Source organism: Patagioenas fasciata, chromosome 16 (genome assembly GCF_037038585.1).
Source record: "Patagioenas fasciata isolate bPatFas1 chromosome 16, bPatFas1.hap1, whole genome shotgun sequence".
NCBI classification, from domain to species: Eukaryota; Metazoa; Chordata; class Aves; order Columbiformes; family Columbidae; genus Patagioenas; species Patagioenas fasciata.
In genome coordinates this window covers 1,692,453-1,708,349 of record NC_092535.1, presented here as the reverse complement: position 1 = coordinate 1,708,349, position 15,897 = coordinate 1,692,453, and the positions used below count along the sequence as shown (strand labels likewise).

Below are 15,897 nucleotides of genomic sequence, written 5' to 3'. Positions count from 1 at the left end.
GCTGAGTGTTTAGGAGAAATTGATAGGTAGTAGCAATGCACTCTTAGCAATACTTTTCCTTCTGTAGCTCTTGCTTCCTGGGATGTAATAAAATCCATTAAGTTCTATTTATGATCTAAGGCCCAATATAGTAATAGTTTTATTTGGATAATTGTGGCTGTTTTACCTATAATCAGAATACTGAACACTTCCAAGCGTACTGCAAAACCCAGGCTGTGTATTTAGGGCGGTGCAGGGCTGGCACAGTCAAATATTGGCCAGTTTTTCCAAGGAGTTTGACATCGGTTCAACAATAAAAAAAAACCCTATCAAGCCGAGCATCTTGTAGTGAGGCAGCTCCTGCTCATGGCTGCTCTGGAGTTTCCAGCCATAGCAGGGTCAGGCAGGCAGAGGGGGAACAAAGTGGACAGGTATTGGAAGCAAAGAGCAATGGTGTGGTTTGATTTGGTGTGGTTTGGTTTGGTGTGGTTTGGTTTGGTGAGAGCATCTTTTCACCGCGAGGTCTGAGACAGGTTAAACATCCATCAGGGAGCCACTCCCCACTTCTGCATCTCCTCCATAGTTTGAAACGCAGCCATTTCTGGGATGAGCTGCTGTAATTACTTCAAAGTACATGGTTCTACCACCACTTTTGGCAGGAAGGAGGGAGGAATACTGTGCTCCATCGCCAGACAAAATAGAAATCAACAATTGGGATTTTTCTCAAAGAGCGGGTCTATCTTCTGTGCCATTAAATCCGAGTTGGATGGAAGCCTTGTGCCCATTTTGCATTTGCGATGCGAGTGTGGCATTCTGCAACCCGCAGCCCGTGTTCACGCAAAGATTTAAAGCATCGAGTTCTAGCCAGAAATCCTTTCTAGCGCTTTGCTTTCCTTCTGCTGTTTGCTTCCCTCTTCGCACTACAGATGCTAATGGATCACCTTCCCGTGGTGAGTAACGATACAGGCCGTACTTTATGTTGTGCTGAGAAACTCCTTCTACTTCAAGAACGTTCTTTCAGAGATGCACTCCCACTCCTAAACCATCGCAGATTGGGCAGCACTGAAAAACCTTCAAGCCTTGCTTGAGATCGCTTGTGTCAGCCTGAACAGACCCCCTGTTTGAGCCTGAGTTGTATTAAACTTCATATCGTCATCGCAGAGCCATCCGCTTCCGAGCAGCCGCGAGATCTGCAGGAGTCACGCTCTCCTTGATGCACCCCAGAACCTGGCAGCACCGCGTGGAGCTGCTCCTGCTCCGGGTGGACTGTGGGCAGACGTGACCCGGCCACCATGCAGGCTCTGAGAGCCCCAGTAGGTGAAAACCTGATGTTACTTCAGGAATATCTCCTGTGCGCCTCCCCAAACACACCAGCCGCCCTGCTCTGCCCTGCACGAATCCTCCCTCAGCACAAATGTGTTTTTTCTGCGATTTCTACAGCTGCTGCTTGTCCTTCCAGTCTGAAGGCCGGGGAGATACCAGTTCTCCAGATATCCTCAAAGAAAAAGCAAGAAGCGGTGGCATACGTGGGCTTCTTCAGGTGACCACGTGCAGTAGACTTCTCTGTGCCAACTCTGCTTCTCGAACACGGGATGAGTCTGTCGATCCACTGAAACAACTGAGTGAGGATGAGCCAACAGGGCCGCCTGTGTGCGCGCACCGTGCCAGGAATTTAAATCCCTCACCCGTGCTCCTGTCCAAACGCTGGGCTGCTCCGAGCAGCAGCTCCGTGAATGGAGATGCACCTCTTCACACCTGTTTTATAGCACAGAAGCAAAATATTTGGGGCATCTAAATAGTTTACAGCCTGACAAACAAATTCTGGCAGTGGGAGCGTGAGTTTCCATCTCATTAAGCTGTTGGCAGAGCTCTGGTAATTCCAGTCCCCGGTACAAGCGCAGGAATTATCCCTCGACACGACTGGTTGTGGCATGTCAAAGCATCACTGTTCTTTCTCAGCAGTTGTGTGTTTATAGTTGAGGTTAAAAGAAAGTGTTGAAATGTCAGTTCACTGGGTTCTTCTGTGGTGCCAGAGCAAGGTCTCGCGAGGTCAGAAAACAAGTGCCTGAGGGTTTTTGTACAATAAGCATAAAGTGGATTTCTACACCTGATCACAGAATCCCAGAATGTCAGGGATTGGAAGGGACCTCAAAAGATCATCCAGTCCAGTCCCTCTGCCAGAGCAGGAACACCCAGATGAGGTTACACCTAAGCTGTAATTAGGAATTGTTTTAAAATCTAATGGTGGTTTTTTAAATGTAAAACCTGGCGCTGATTCTCAGTTTTTCAGAGGCCTGAAGGTTCAGCTTGGAGGTCACAAGCCCAGGTTGGCTTTGATGAAATTCCTGCCATCTCACAGCTGTTTGTCGGTCTGTATGAACCCAGCTGGTGGGTTTGGTCTGTTTTCTTGGGGACAGGTCAGCTCCTGCTATGTTTGGTCCCATTTTTGGTGTGTCACGAGTTGAAGAAGTGGATGAGCTGGAGATGGTGGTGTCCTCTGGCTCCTCCAGCAGCCCAAGGATCAGGCGTTTTGTTGAAGGGATGGCACGCAGATGTCAATGGGCATGGGAAATTTGCCTCCGGCGCTGTTACAGATTTTACGGTGTCTTGCAAACAAGAGCGAGCAGTCTGCTCTCTCTGCCCCGTGTTATGTTACACAGCTTGAGACAGGCGCATACAAAATTCATTTTAGAGCTCCGTCATCTAGTCCCAGAGACTAAGGAATGTTTTAGTAGGGCTTTTCAAAAATGCATATGCTTTATCAAAGGTCCTATTGTTTCCTCATTAAAGCAGGTTTATCCCTCTGGGGTTAGCTGTTCTGCACGGGTCAAGAAGACAGCCACACTCGGTTTTCACGGTGAACTTCTCCTGCCTGCAGAGATGTACTGAGAAGCGGCCGAGGCAACTGGGAGGCTGAGTACAGGAGACAGAGGGAGGCAGGTCATGGGAATCGGGACCCAAGAGGAGTTTTTATGAATGTCGGTTTGATTGGACTCTTGAACACATGGAAGTATTTTAGTGGGCTGCACCTCCAGCACTACTTATATTTTGACCATCCCATCACAGAATAATTTGGGTTGGAAGAGACCTTCCCAGCTCCCCCGGTGAGCAGGGACATCTTCACCAGCTCAGGTTGCTCAGAGCCCCATCCAGCCTGGCCTGGGATGTCTCCAGGGATGGTTCAGCCACCACCTCCCTGGGAACCTGGGCCAGGCTCTCACCACCCTCATGGCGAAGAATTTCTTCCTCATGTCTAACCTGAATCTCCCCTCTTCTAGTTTAAAACGATCACTCCTCGTCCTATCGTAACACACCCTTCTGAAAAGGTTATGTATTTGTCATCTGTTTACTAGATGTGTAGAGAAGTAAAATGCAAAGGACTCACGCTAGAGCTTGGAGCATCAGATCAAACAGGAGCAGCTCACAGCACATGCGCTCTATCTGTCCCTGTGGCTGCTGAGGACACATGCACATGTGGCTGCGTTCACCTGCAACCAACCTGGAGAAGCTGCAGTGCATCCTGAGTCCCACCTGGCTGGGCTGGTGCAACCCAAAGCTGTTGTGCAGGGGTGCTGCTTGTTCTAAGTGTGTGATGGTTGGGCATCTGTGACCTACAGCCACGAGTAGGACCAGTGATGTACCTGGCACTCATCTCTTCCACCCTGCTTCAGGTGTTTTGTGGTGGCTGGTGAGTGGAAAGGTGACCATGGTCATTAGCTGTATGTAAATGAGTTGTGCTGAACTCAGTGCACAGCATTTCATTAACCACGAACACAGCATTTATCATCCAAATACTGATACGGCCTGGAGCGGGGCAGGAGCTGCCGTTCCTCTGCTGTCCCTGCGTGGCGGCCAGGGCTGCACAGCCCAGGTGTTCGCCTTTCACTGCAGCTGCTCCATCTGCAGAAACAGGTGGAGGCGTTCAGGACCATCAGCAAAACACAGCTGGGAGAAGTTCAGAGCAGCCCCACATTGGGCTGTTTCACCTGGGCAGAGCACACCCTGAAGCAGAATTGCCTGTGATAAACACAACTTTACCTCAGCGATGGCTCTGGGTAGAATTAATGAAATGAAGAGGAAGTAAATGTATGCTCGAGCTGGTTTATTTTCCTTCTCTTAGTAGCAACACCACCACATCAAATCAGCTCTTTCCAGAATGCTGCCTTTTAACTGCCTGTGCTATCAAATCCAACCCCACTTTGAAGAAGCTTAGCTGATGAACATCTCTTCTTCATCTCTTCCTCCAGGTTTTTATTATTGCTTTTTAAAATTGAGATGTTCCTTTCTTTCTCCTGAGACTTTGGTTTTTTTATTTGTGGTGTAAAAAGTGAGGATTTCGACAGCTGTTTAAGTTTCAAGTTTAGTAAATCTGAGTTTAGCGTTGCAGGTAACTTTTGGCCTCTTCCTCTTTCCCCCGTTAATTAACTTGAGCACACAGACACTTCGCTTCTTGCAGCTCTCGGCAGTTGTGTGAGTACGAACATCCAGTGAGGGGGGTGGAAGAGCTCTGAGTTCTTCGATGCGATGTTCTGACCAAATACTCCTTTCAGTCTGTTAAAGTCTTCTCTTCGAACCCTCCCGAGTGTTTTTTGGCGTATTACTTCCCAGGTTTGTGGGAACAAACAGAGACTGGGAGTGCTCTGATGGCTCTGTGACTGTGGAGAGCTTGCCGAGAGTGCAGAATGGGAGCAATTCCCCCTTTATGTCTGTAAAAATGATAAGGGATCTGATGGCTCCTGTCCTTTTGTGTAGGGATGGTGTCACCTGGATGTCAAACGCTTGGGTACAAGGCAGGCAGCTCCTCGGTGATGCTGTGGTTCCCCCTGAGCACTTAGGATGGAAATACAAATCTGGGGGGCTTTGCATGGCTCTCTCCTCCCCGTGTCTCCGAGCTCGTTGGGAATTTTGCTGTTGGTGCTGGTGGGTTGGCATGGAAAGCGCTGGTGTGCCCGGTGGAGATGTGCACCCCGGCTGAGGTGGGTCACCCGAAATCTGTGCTGGGGCAGCTACAGCGTCCGGCACAGATGTGGTGCTGTTGGCGGGGGCTGGTGCCTCCAGCTGTTATGGGCTTTAGCTGGGTTGGTCTCAAGCTTTTGCATGTTAAATCCTGAAAGTTTGCAAGGATGGGTGGGCTGTGTGCTTTGTCAGCCTTGTTTTCTTCAGTTGTTTCTCCTCATAGACACTCGCTGTATTTTTTTAGACTCGATTTTCTGTACCTGTTATGTGCAGTTGGATGACTTTGTTTCAGAATAATCTTTTAAGTGAATCATTATTGTGTTGGAAAAATGTCCATTTGTCAAGACAGAAATATTCCCTGGGACCAGTATGTGCTCAGGAGATCAGAAACTACCCTGCGCACCCCGTAAACATATTTACTAAACGTGGCCTAAATAGATATTTATGGATTTGAATGCCGTTCTGTGGCATGTTAGTAGAGTGCTGGCTGCTTGACCTTTGGCTGTCTTGATATCTCCTTGTTGTTTGATTTCTGAACTTTTTGGTGCGGGTTTTCTTTAATAACTACATGGAAGGGGAAGATTTAAGTCCAAGTTTCACAGGATGATCCTGTTTCTGCTTGCCGAAGGCAATGAATGATGTCCTCAGCTTGAGGTTTAGCGTTTGAAGTTTTGCTCTGACAACGTGGCTTTTCTGCAGGAGGAAATGGCTGGGAAATTGGGGTGTGAATTCGCAGGGCAGCAGCTGCTGCGCTGACACCGTTTGCAGGGCGCTGGAGCGAATTTGCCCAACCCAGAAAGCTGCCGCAGGTCTGCTGATGGGCTGTGGTTTCGCCGGCACGCACACCTCTCTGGTGGTTTGATCCGGGAGGAGGATGGATCGTGGTGGATCCTGGCGGGTCCTGGTGGATCCAGCATCACCAGCAGCCACCACGATGGTCCCACATTGGGAGGGAAGGGGCCACCCCGGTGTGACCGTGGGCTGAGTTTGGCTGCCGACCCTTGGAGGAACAGTGCAATGGGAATGAGAAGGGATTTCCACCAGAGGAGAAAAATTCACGTTAGTGCCTGAATATAGACTTTCATCCTCTTAAAATTCTTCTGTCTCTTTGAAGTGTGAATCCCAGATGCTACAAAACTATTTTTCCAGTCGTGGCTCTGCTGTCTTGCTGGGTATTTTCCACCAAATTGCTGAATTATTGTTTTCCTTTTGGCCTTCAGTTTTTTTCCTATCTTTATCTTTTGGTCTGGGTGTTTTACATGGCTCAAACTCGTTCCTGTCTAGCATACCAATCTGAGAACTCCCACGTGAGACAGCGGCCCCACTGAGCTACCGCATAGGACAGGAATGCTGGGGTTTTTTCCTGGAAACTTGTAAACATGAACTTCCTGTTGACAGAAGCTGTAAATCTGCAACCAGGCTCTGCTTCCCATAGAAGATGAAGGTAATAACATTTCAGGTCTTTGTTCATTGCACCTGGTTCTCCTTGAGCTGTGTCCAAGCCCCTCTGGGGCAATGGAATGGTAGGGGCACGGGTTCCCTGCACCTCTGGAAAGGAACCTTTCCATGTATTTATTTTATTTACAGGATGCAGTCCTAATAGAAGCCAGTTGGAGAATCTCAAAACCCTGATGACCCTAAAATGATGCTTCATCAGTTGCTTTCTCCTCTTGTTTCTCTCTGCATCTCCCACCACAGAACTAATCTGCGTTTTTGGGGAGTTAACTCCATCCTATACCAAAACCAGGCCTTTTTGGATAATGAACTGGCCGAATTCTGGCAGCTATTAGGAAGCTTTGCGTGTGACCACCCGTGTTGCTTAATCTTGCTGTTATTTCTACCTCCAAGAGGAGATCTGGTGGAACACACACCCCACATGAGTTGTTGTGGTTTTTTCGCTTGTATGCGCTTAACACTTCACCCTTCTGGATTTCAGCTCTGGAGCCTCGTCCCGCATGGGGCTCGGAGCTGCTCTCTCTGCCCTGTAATGCTGATAAAGCTGTGGCTAACGAGCCAAGCGCGTTACCTTCCTTCTCCCAGTGCCAAGACAAGCGTTCCCGCAGCTGGGAGAGGAGAGAAGAGCTGCCTGGTTCCCTGTGCTGTGTGGTTTTTAGAGGCTGATACATGTTCTGTTTCTGGGTGGGTAGCAGAGGCAGGTAGCAGACACTGGGGCAGGTGGCTGAGCTTGGCAGATACCTGAGCTTGGCATAACATGGGCTTATAATGGTTGGGCATGACCACGCTGACCTTCAGAATCAACTCTTGAGAATGCTGGGGCTTCTCGGTGCTGTCAGGGAAGGGATGGAGGCAGGTGAAGGACTGGGAGGTGGTGGAAGCAGAGAGTGGAGAAGGGAAGCAGAAATAAGGCCAAAAAAAAAAGAGATTAAAAGCGTGATAGCAGAAGGGAGGAAAGGATCTGGATACAGGGTGACCATGAGGCAGCACTGGGGCCTTGTGGCCAGCGAGGCCAGTGGTACCTGGGGTGGATTAGAAGGGGGGGGTGAGTAGGTCAGAGAGGTTCTCCTGCCCCTCTGCTCTGCCCTGGGGAGACCACACCTGGAATATTGTGTCCAGTTGTGGCCCCTCAGCTCCAGAAGGACAGGGAACTGCTGGAGAGAGTCCAGCGCAGCCACCAAGATGCTGAAGGGAGTGGAGCATCTCCCGTGTGAGGAAAGGCTGAGGGAGCTGGGGCTCTGGAGCTGGAGAAGAGGAGACTGAGGGGGGACTCATTCATGGGGATCAATATGGAAAGGGGCAGTGTCAGGAGGATGGAGCCAGGCTCTTCTGGGTGACAACCAGTGACAGGACAAGGGGCAATGGGTGCAAACTGGAACACAGGAGGTTCCACTTGAATATGAGAAGAAACTTGTTGGGGGTGAGGGTGTCAGAGCCTGGCCCAGGCTGCCCAGGGAGGTTGTGGAGTCTCCTTCTCTGCAGACATTCAAACCCGCCTGGACCCCTTCCTGTGGAACCTCAGCTGGGTGTTCCTGCTCCATGGGGGATTGCACTGGATGAGCTTTCCAGGGCCCTTCCAATCCCTGACATTCTGGGATTCTGTGAATAAGAGGAAGGACGAGTGGTTACAGAACATGGAGCAGCAGGCAGCATAAAAGGAAGGTCTGGATGGAGGCTGAACTCTCTTAATAAGCATCCCATTAATTAATACTTTCTCATGCGGCGGCACTGGGCTGTGGATGAAATCCAGCCCTTCCCAGCCCGACCCCTCGCTCGCCGCTGTGCTGGTTTCTCCTTGGCTCCCCTCCCGAAGCGAAACCGCAACCTTTCCGACTTCTCCGGGCGGAATGGGAGGCACATGGCAGCGGTGGAGGAGAAGCCTCTCGCAGTCGTCTGCGCCTGGGTGGGCGTGCTGGTTCTTTCGTAAACTAATAGCTCCCAGCAGTGCTACTAAATCAGACTTCGTGGAGCCGGGAGCGGGGAGCTGGAATGCCGGGCCAGGCGCAAAGGGCTGCGCTGGGTTGTTTCTCTTTTTTGTTTTTAATTTCTTTTCCTTTCCCCAGATTCCCCGTTTGTTAGGTCCGAAGGGCCAGCTGACAGCAGGGAGGGCGCTGGCAAGGAGGGACTTTGAAGGGGGAAAAAATAAAAAGTTTAAAAAATAAATCCACCCCAAATAAAAATAACCCCCCCAAAAAATCCCCATTTAAAACATAACGTTTTGTTGTTGTTGTTTCGTGAGGTTGAAAGAGAGGGAACCCTGTGCAATGCTAAACTTGCAAAGCCACCAAACTGGGATGCTACTGAAAGCCCCGCTTAAAACCCTGACCTGGTGGTTTTACTTAGTAAAATGAACAAAATAACAGGGGATTATTTTCGGAGGCGTCTCCAAGGCAGGCTGTGGTTTGGGTGAGAAATTTACATTTTATTTATTTCTTTTTTTTAATCAAGGTTACCAAGTTAGCAGCAACTAATTATTGAGAGAAGCAGCCTCCTTTGGTGCCTGCCCGGTGCCAGGTGGTGAGATGGGGACATACCAGCTCCTCTGGAGGGTCAGGCAGGGACCAGAGCTCCCCAGCACCATCGGGGAAGGGGAGGGAAGCTCAGGATAAAGGGGGAAAGGAGCCCAAGATAAAGGAGGAAAAGCCGTTATCAGGGGAAAAGCCACAGCCCGCGGGAGGGAAGTCACGGGTGGAGGGAGGTTCAGGAAACGAGCTGGGGAATAACGATCCCGCTGTAGGGCTTGGGATCCATCAGATGCGTTTTATTGCTCGTAGTTTTGTTTGTAAACGCTGCCCTTTCTGGGACAAGACCAAAACCGCAAGTTCTGCTAACAAGCCCTGCTTTCATAAACTTTAACGTGCGTGTTCTTAGCTGTTGATGATCTTCCCCAGGGGAGGTGGTGGGGAGCACCGGGAGCCCAGGCTTCAGAGCCCAGAGCTCGTCTGCACCCAGAAACACACGCTAAAGGGGCTGGTCCTCTAAGGACTTGGGTAAAGATGTCAGACCTGGGCAGGTAACTGGGTTTTCTGGAGGAGCAGGATGGTGCCCGTGTCAGCTGCAGCACAGAGCTCCGGCAGCACAGCTTCCAGAGCCTGAAACGCCCCTGATCCCAGCCTGGGCTGTTGGGCAGTTACAGATGACAGTCACCAGAATGACAACTGGCTCTATGTGTTTGAACAGACCTCTGGAATCGAAGGGAGCTGCTATTGATCTGGAAAATACTGTTAGAGCTGCAGAGCTGTTGGACTAGGCTTAATCCTCTGCAGGCTGGTTTTTCCTCTCTCCAAATAGGATTATTCATTTCTTCCATATTTTTGTGTTTGGTTTAAATACCCGTAACAGCTACAGAGGCTTGGATTTCTAATCAGAGCAAGGGTGTTAGGTTTAGGGATTGCTGTGTTGTTTGGGGGGGGAATTTTTTTTATATCGGTGTTTTTTCTTTACATATGTGGTCATATAAGCGAGAATAAAGTAACTTTTGCTTAGGTGCTCCCCCCTCAGCTCTAAATCAGTGGCCAGAGTTAAAGTTTCAGTGATGTGTTTAGGTCGTGCTTAACTCCTTGTTGCATCTCTTCTCCCACTGTGTATTTGCAATGTCTTATAGTTGTAGGGTGCAAATTCTGCCATCTCAGTTAAAGCCAACTTTTAATACGCTTTTTTCTCCTCTCTGGGCATTATTGAAATGGCACAAAAGCCAAACACTACTTGTGTTCGCTCCTGAAGGATGGAAGTTGATCAGATTTACTTGACAAATTAAGCTTGTTAGCATAACCTGCCATGTGCAAATTTAAATAATGGATGTATTGAAAAGAGGATGTTTGTTAAATGTGATGAATTTGCTGGGAATGGTTTGCGGGGTCCATGTCTCTGTCTACTGAGCCTGAACTTGGGTCAGGGAGCCCTCAACCCCACCAGCATCGCTTCAAAGGGAGCAGCCCCTCCTTGGCCCCCCCAACTTGTAAGGAAGGTATAAAGAAGGCAATAAAATGTTGGACTTTCCTGTCAGACCTGAGCCTGGAGGAAGAGGAGGATCCCAGTTGGTTTCCATCAGATTCCAGTTAGCACAGATTTACAGGTTCCACTTAGCCCGATAAATGGCTTTGGCTGCCTTGGTGTGTTTGGGTTTATTTTTGTGTACGATGGAAAGTGGTCAGCTTCAAGAGGCAAAGGCTTGCCAGGGTTGCTGTGCATACGAGTGAAACTTCTTTCCGAGGTAAGAACACAGCAGGCAGAAAAATAAAGCTGTGTCGCATCATGAAATATGGGTGGAATTGAAGCAAAATCAGAAGTTTGCTGTGGCAATGGATTGTGATAGGCATAAAAATTCCACTGGAAACTGGAAAAATTCTTCAGATTGCCTCACTTTCCTCAGAAACCGCACTGAGCAGCAGGTATCAATAGCTCCCAGTGTTCAGACTTGGTTTGCATCGTTCTTTCCATGGAACGTTCCCATGAGAAGAAAGCAGAAGCCGATTAACGGGCAAGGCGGGGAAGGCGTTCTGTGCTGCCTGCAGCCCCTCCTTCCGCTGCAGTGTGGTGTCTGCATTACAAAAGCTATTTTAGCGCATATTTGGGGAGCAGGCTAGCCTCTCGGTTACATACCGGCCACGTTCGAGGTTGGTGCATGACCTATCTCGGTGTCTTCTGTTAGTGCGTTGCCTCCGTTTGCGGAGGCGGTGGCTGAGCAGCACACGGTGTGCGGGATGAGCCGTTCAAAGGTGGCTTTGCAACGGGTTCCACTTAGGGTGTCCCCACCTTTAGTTTTTTGCCTTGAGGCCCCTAAACCACATGTTTGTTCCTTACTCTGGGGCTGGGCCGTGAGCTCGGGCACATTCCTACCCCAACTCCAGCCAGACTTGGGGACACCTGTCCTGAAGATGTTGCTTTTTTGGTACAAGTTGGCCTGTAGATGGTGTGCATGTTTTCATAGAGGTTTATAAAGTCAAATCATTGTAACTATACTTAAAATACTCAGAGTGGCCTGAGTTTTGTATATTTTGATTTACTTTTAGGTTGTAAAAATAAGGAAAAGACTTACTTGCCCGTGGGGTCACAAATGGTAGTTACAAGCCGGTTGTCATAGTTGGGGACAGCTTTTGTAAAGTGAAATGTTTGCAAGCTTTTGAAGTCCTTAAGTTAAAATACAATTAAAAAAAGAAGGTGGGGGAACATCTAGTGCTATTTACTTACTTCAGGTAAAACCCCCAAACCCTAGGGCACTGCATGTACCTTCTCTGATGGCTTTGACCCAGAGACCTTGCAGCTCCCAGAGTGCATCTCCTGAGCATCTTCTGTTTGTCACATACCATCTTCCTCCTCTCTCATGCTCAGACCAAGCTCAGATTTTGAATTTGCTGGCTGAGTTCAGGCTGGTTTGGTGCTGTTGGGATGAGGGTGGACAGGGAGCAGTGGTGTGCGATGCCGAATGCCTTAAGCGCAGGGCTGTGTCCATCTGCCTGGTCCCATCTCCGCTGGGGGCAAAGCTGCAGCATGAGCTCGCTCCTTACAAGACACCAGAGAATCCACATGAGAGCCACCACGGCTGGGACAACCCCGGCCAGGGACCTCACAGCACGAGGCGCCGGGGAGCAAATTGTGGGACACAAGTCCATAGGAAAGTAACTTTATTAATTCTGAGGCTTGTGTTTTGTCTCCATTCATTGTCTGTTTAATTTAGAGATGATTTTTCCATCTCGGCTTATGAAATATTGAGAGCTTTAGGATTTTGCGCAACCTTCATCAAAAGTGTCAGAAAGCCCAGCGAGCCAAACTTTCTGGAATTCCATCTTTTCTGGAGGTGCCTTGCCAGCAGCCGGCCCAGCGGGGAGCAGGGTGCCCAAAGCAGCGGGTGTCGGGAGACACCGGCAGATCTGCCCGTTCCCAGCCTGGTTTGCTGCCTGAGCATCACTTCATAGTGTTCTCCAGGTACCGTCTGCTGGTACTTCAGTGGGATTCACTTCGATTTTTTTTGTAGCCGAAACATGAAATCGCTGCTTTTAATTGAGTTTTGGAGGTGGGAGGGTGCCTGGAAACCTGTGCCCCCTGTGCCAGGCTGCTTTTTGCAGCCATGTGCTCACCCAGCCGAGGCAGCAACAGCCAAAAATCTCCTGCCCAAGCGTCCCCTCCCAGTTACCACCCTGCCTCTGCGGGAGGAGGTCCCGTGTCCTCGTCAACACGCGCTTTGCCTGCTCGCACAGTGCTTTTTAATGCTTCCTTTAAAGCACTTTTTTTCCCTCTTTTTATAGCCTTTTCCCCTCCCAAAGGGAAGCAGAGGTGCCTTCAACTAATTAGGAGCGAGAGGCAGAGAAGGCAGGGGTGACGGGTTAGGTGGGATGCTGGGGGGCAGCGCTTTTAGGAGGTTTATAGCCATGGCTTGGCGGTTAGGAGTAGCCTACCAAAGCACTGGAAATTTCATAAAAAGAAGCATTTTGCTGTCTGTGAGTGAGTAAATATCCTGTCATGCTTACACCAACTGTGGAGAATTCAGCTCATGTGATTTCTGGGCTTTTAAAAAACCGGCATCCCTCTCCTTGGGCTTTTGGACATGCTCGTAGTTTGCTGTCCCGATAAGGTGTGTACGTCTCTGATTCTCGAAAAAGAAGCTGGAGGTAGAGTTAGTGTTGCCTGCAAAGGTGTGGAAAGGATCCTACCAGGACCTGAAGCCCCTCAGCTCAGAGGACTGGAGTGCTGGATCCCTCCTGAGACCTTCATGTGTTGGTGCCTGATCTGCAAACAAAATGCAATCGTCGCTTCTCGGGTGGTTTTACGAGAGCTGGGAGGAGGATGGCTTGGGCAGGACCTGGAGGGGCGGGTTCTGTTCCCCAGGGCCGTATCTCAGCCGCCCATCTGCACAGTGGGGAATGCTGTTGTGAAAATCCGTGTTTCCCCAGCGCCCGGCTTGTGGTGAATGGTGCTGGGCTGATGGGATTAGTCAGGGGCCTCCGGTTGATCTCCGTTGTTCTGGTTTCAGCCGGGAGAGAGTTAGTTTTCTTTCGAGTAGCTGGTAATAGTGCTGTGTTTTGGATTTAGCGTGAGAAGAATGTTGATAATGCACCGATGGTTTGGTTATTGCCAAGCAAGGTTTATACCAAGTCAAGGACTTTCTGGCTGGGAGGGGCACAGCCAGGACAACTGACCCAAACTAGCCAAAGGGATATTCCATCCCCTATGTTGTCATGCTCAGTATATAGTTTGAGGGAAGAATAAGGAAGGGGGGGATGTTCAGAGTGATGTCGTTTGTCTTCCCAAGTCACCATTACCCGTGGTGCTCCGTTGCTTTCCTAGGGATGGCTGAACACCTGCCTGCCCGTGGGGAGCGGTGAATGAACCCCTTGGTTTGCTTTGCTTATGTGTGTGCAGCTTTTGCTTTACCTATTAAGCTGCCTTTATCTCAGCCCACCAGTTTTCGCGGTTTTACCCTTCCCAATCTCACCCCCATCCTGTTGGGGAGTGAGTGAGTGAGTGAGTGAGTGGGTGAGTGAGTGAGTGAGTGGGTGAGCGGCTGCGTGGGGCCGATTGCGTGCTGGGGTTGAACCACGGCAACACTGCCCGTCCGGGAGCAGCAGCTCAAAATGACCCTGCAGGTTTGTAGGTGGCAGAGTGGCCACGTCTGCGTGTTCAGGGGGGGGAAATGGTCAAATGTTGTTGTGTCCAGAGGGTTTCTTTTGTGAGCTTCCCCTACTGCTGTGAGATCCCTGGTGGCATTTACTCGCCGTATAAAACATTTTGGATTTACATTTTCCTCTAACACTTCCTCTTCGGTGCAAGTAATCTGTTACACATTTAATTGCTCTTCCTTTGAATTTTCCAGTCCTCGTTTGGTACCCTTGCAACATCAGTATCTTGTTATTGCTTGTAATTACTAACACATGCCGGCTTTCCAGCGCCGCAAACTCCGACGCTGGGGCTTGGAGGGGACTTTACAGGGAAGATTTATGTGCATGGGGAAACCTTCAGAAAATTAATTTGCTAGTTTACCCAACAGCTTATCCAAATTTCAAAATTGAGGGCTAAGACGAAGGCGCTGCGGAAAGCAGACCCGATTTGGGGTGGAAACGCCCCGCAGTGGCGAAGCTCCCCTTCCCTCTCGCCGCCGTCTCGCTCTTATTGCCGGCCATAAACAAATTCCGCGTATTTAAGGAGTGAATGTCAGGCGGGCTGCGAGGCGCTGGTAGGTGTGTGCTTGGTGACATCAGCTGGCGAGCAGCCTGGCAGCAGCGCGGCGCAGGCAGGGAGCAGGCAGGGAGCCCGGGGTGTGTGCCTTTGAGCCGGGTGTTCTGGCAAGGTGGAGAGCTGCTCTGTTTGGCAGGACCTTCCCATCTGGGATCCATCTGTGTTTCCCTGGAACCGGACAGGCGGCTCCAGGCAGTGAGAAATCGCAGATGTGCGGGACCTGACACATGTCCAGCTAATGAAAGGAGAAGGCAGGCTGGGCTCCGGCTGCGCTCGAAGATCGGGAGCGGAGGAGGAGGAAGAGCGCTTTTATTTATATTTCAAAGCGACTAGGTGTATTCAACAGCAGCTGGATCCTTGCAGCCGTGCTGTTTAGGGTAAGCAATAGCCGGGTGTATTTTTAAACGGGACTGGGAAGGGCGCAGCGTGTCTGGGGGCGGTGGGGGATGCTCGGGGGGATGTTTAGCCCCCAGGTAGCTTTGAAGAGCGACGTGGGTTTTGCCGGCGAGCTGGGAAGAGCCTCAACCTCCGGCCACAGGTAGAGGGAGAGGGTGGGAGCGGCGGGCGACTGCAGCGGCTGTGCTGGGGGAAACTTCCATAGAGAAGCCGGCTGCCTGCCTGGATTCTGCAGCTGAAATAACACTAAACTCTCTGAGGAGAGCTGCCTTAGAGCTCGCTCTATGTTGCTATGGAATGGTTTATTATTTTTTTTCTTATTTTTCATCCCTCCTCACCCCCAGCCCGTGAGCAGAAGGCTGGGATTCAGCATTTTCTGGGAAAATGGGAATGCGGGCAGGTTTTTGTGTGTGGTTTTCCCCTGTGCCCAGCCGTACTCTGGTTTGTGCACGCTGATATCGACGCTGGGCGGGTAAACGTGCAGAGGCAGATTTCTAACATCAGCTCCCAAATTTCCTCGATCTCCTCTGTGTTCTCAGTGCTGCTCTGCATTGTGGCGGGGGCTGCTCCCTTTTTGTCTTTGCGCTCCTCGAGCAGCGACGGACGCTACCAGCATCTAAATTTCTCAGATTGATTTTGTGATACCGGAACAGACCTCTCTGCCCTGGATATTTCTGCTGTATGCAGACTGCTTGTGTTTTCTTTTATTCCATTGTAATCTCCTGGTCCTGCATGTGTGTTTTAAACCTGCCCTTTCCCCCTTCTCCCTGTTTCCTGGGAAGGTTCGGCAGTTGAATTTGTTCCTCTAGCCCTTTCGGGGTAGCTTGTATAGATCCCTCTGCACGTTTGCTGAGCCGCCCCGGGTATGCACTCTGCTAAATATTCCAGGCTGTTTGTGCCCCCCGCAGCACTCGGCTCCCGTGTGACAGCACTCGCAGT

At 50.2% G+C, this 15,897-nt stretch overlaps 1 protein-coding gene across 5 annotated transcripts in view; it reads left to right on the top strand.

Moving 5' to 3' along the window:
* Positions 1-15,897, top strand: part of CBFA2T2 (CBFA2/RUNX1 partner transcriptional co-repressor 2) — a 62,079-nt gene that overhangs the window by 6,729 nt on the left and 39,453 nt on the right. Inside the window, exon 1 of one of the 5 annotated variants that reach the window (XM_065849666.2) lies at positions 14,534-14,939. The exons of the other annotated variants lie outside the window; for them this stretch is intronic. The gene's annotated coding sequence lies outside the window, so the exon portion shown is untranslated. Of the gene's footprint in view, positions 1-14,533; positions 14,940-15,897 lie in introns of those variants that run through there. 5 annotated transcript variants of the gene reach the window in all.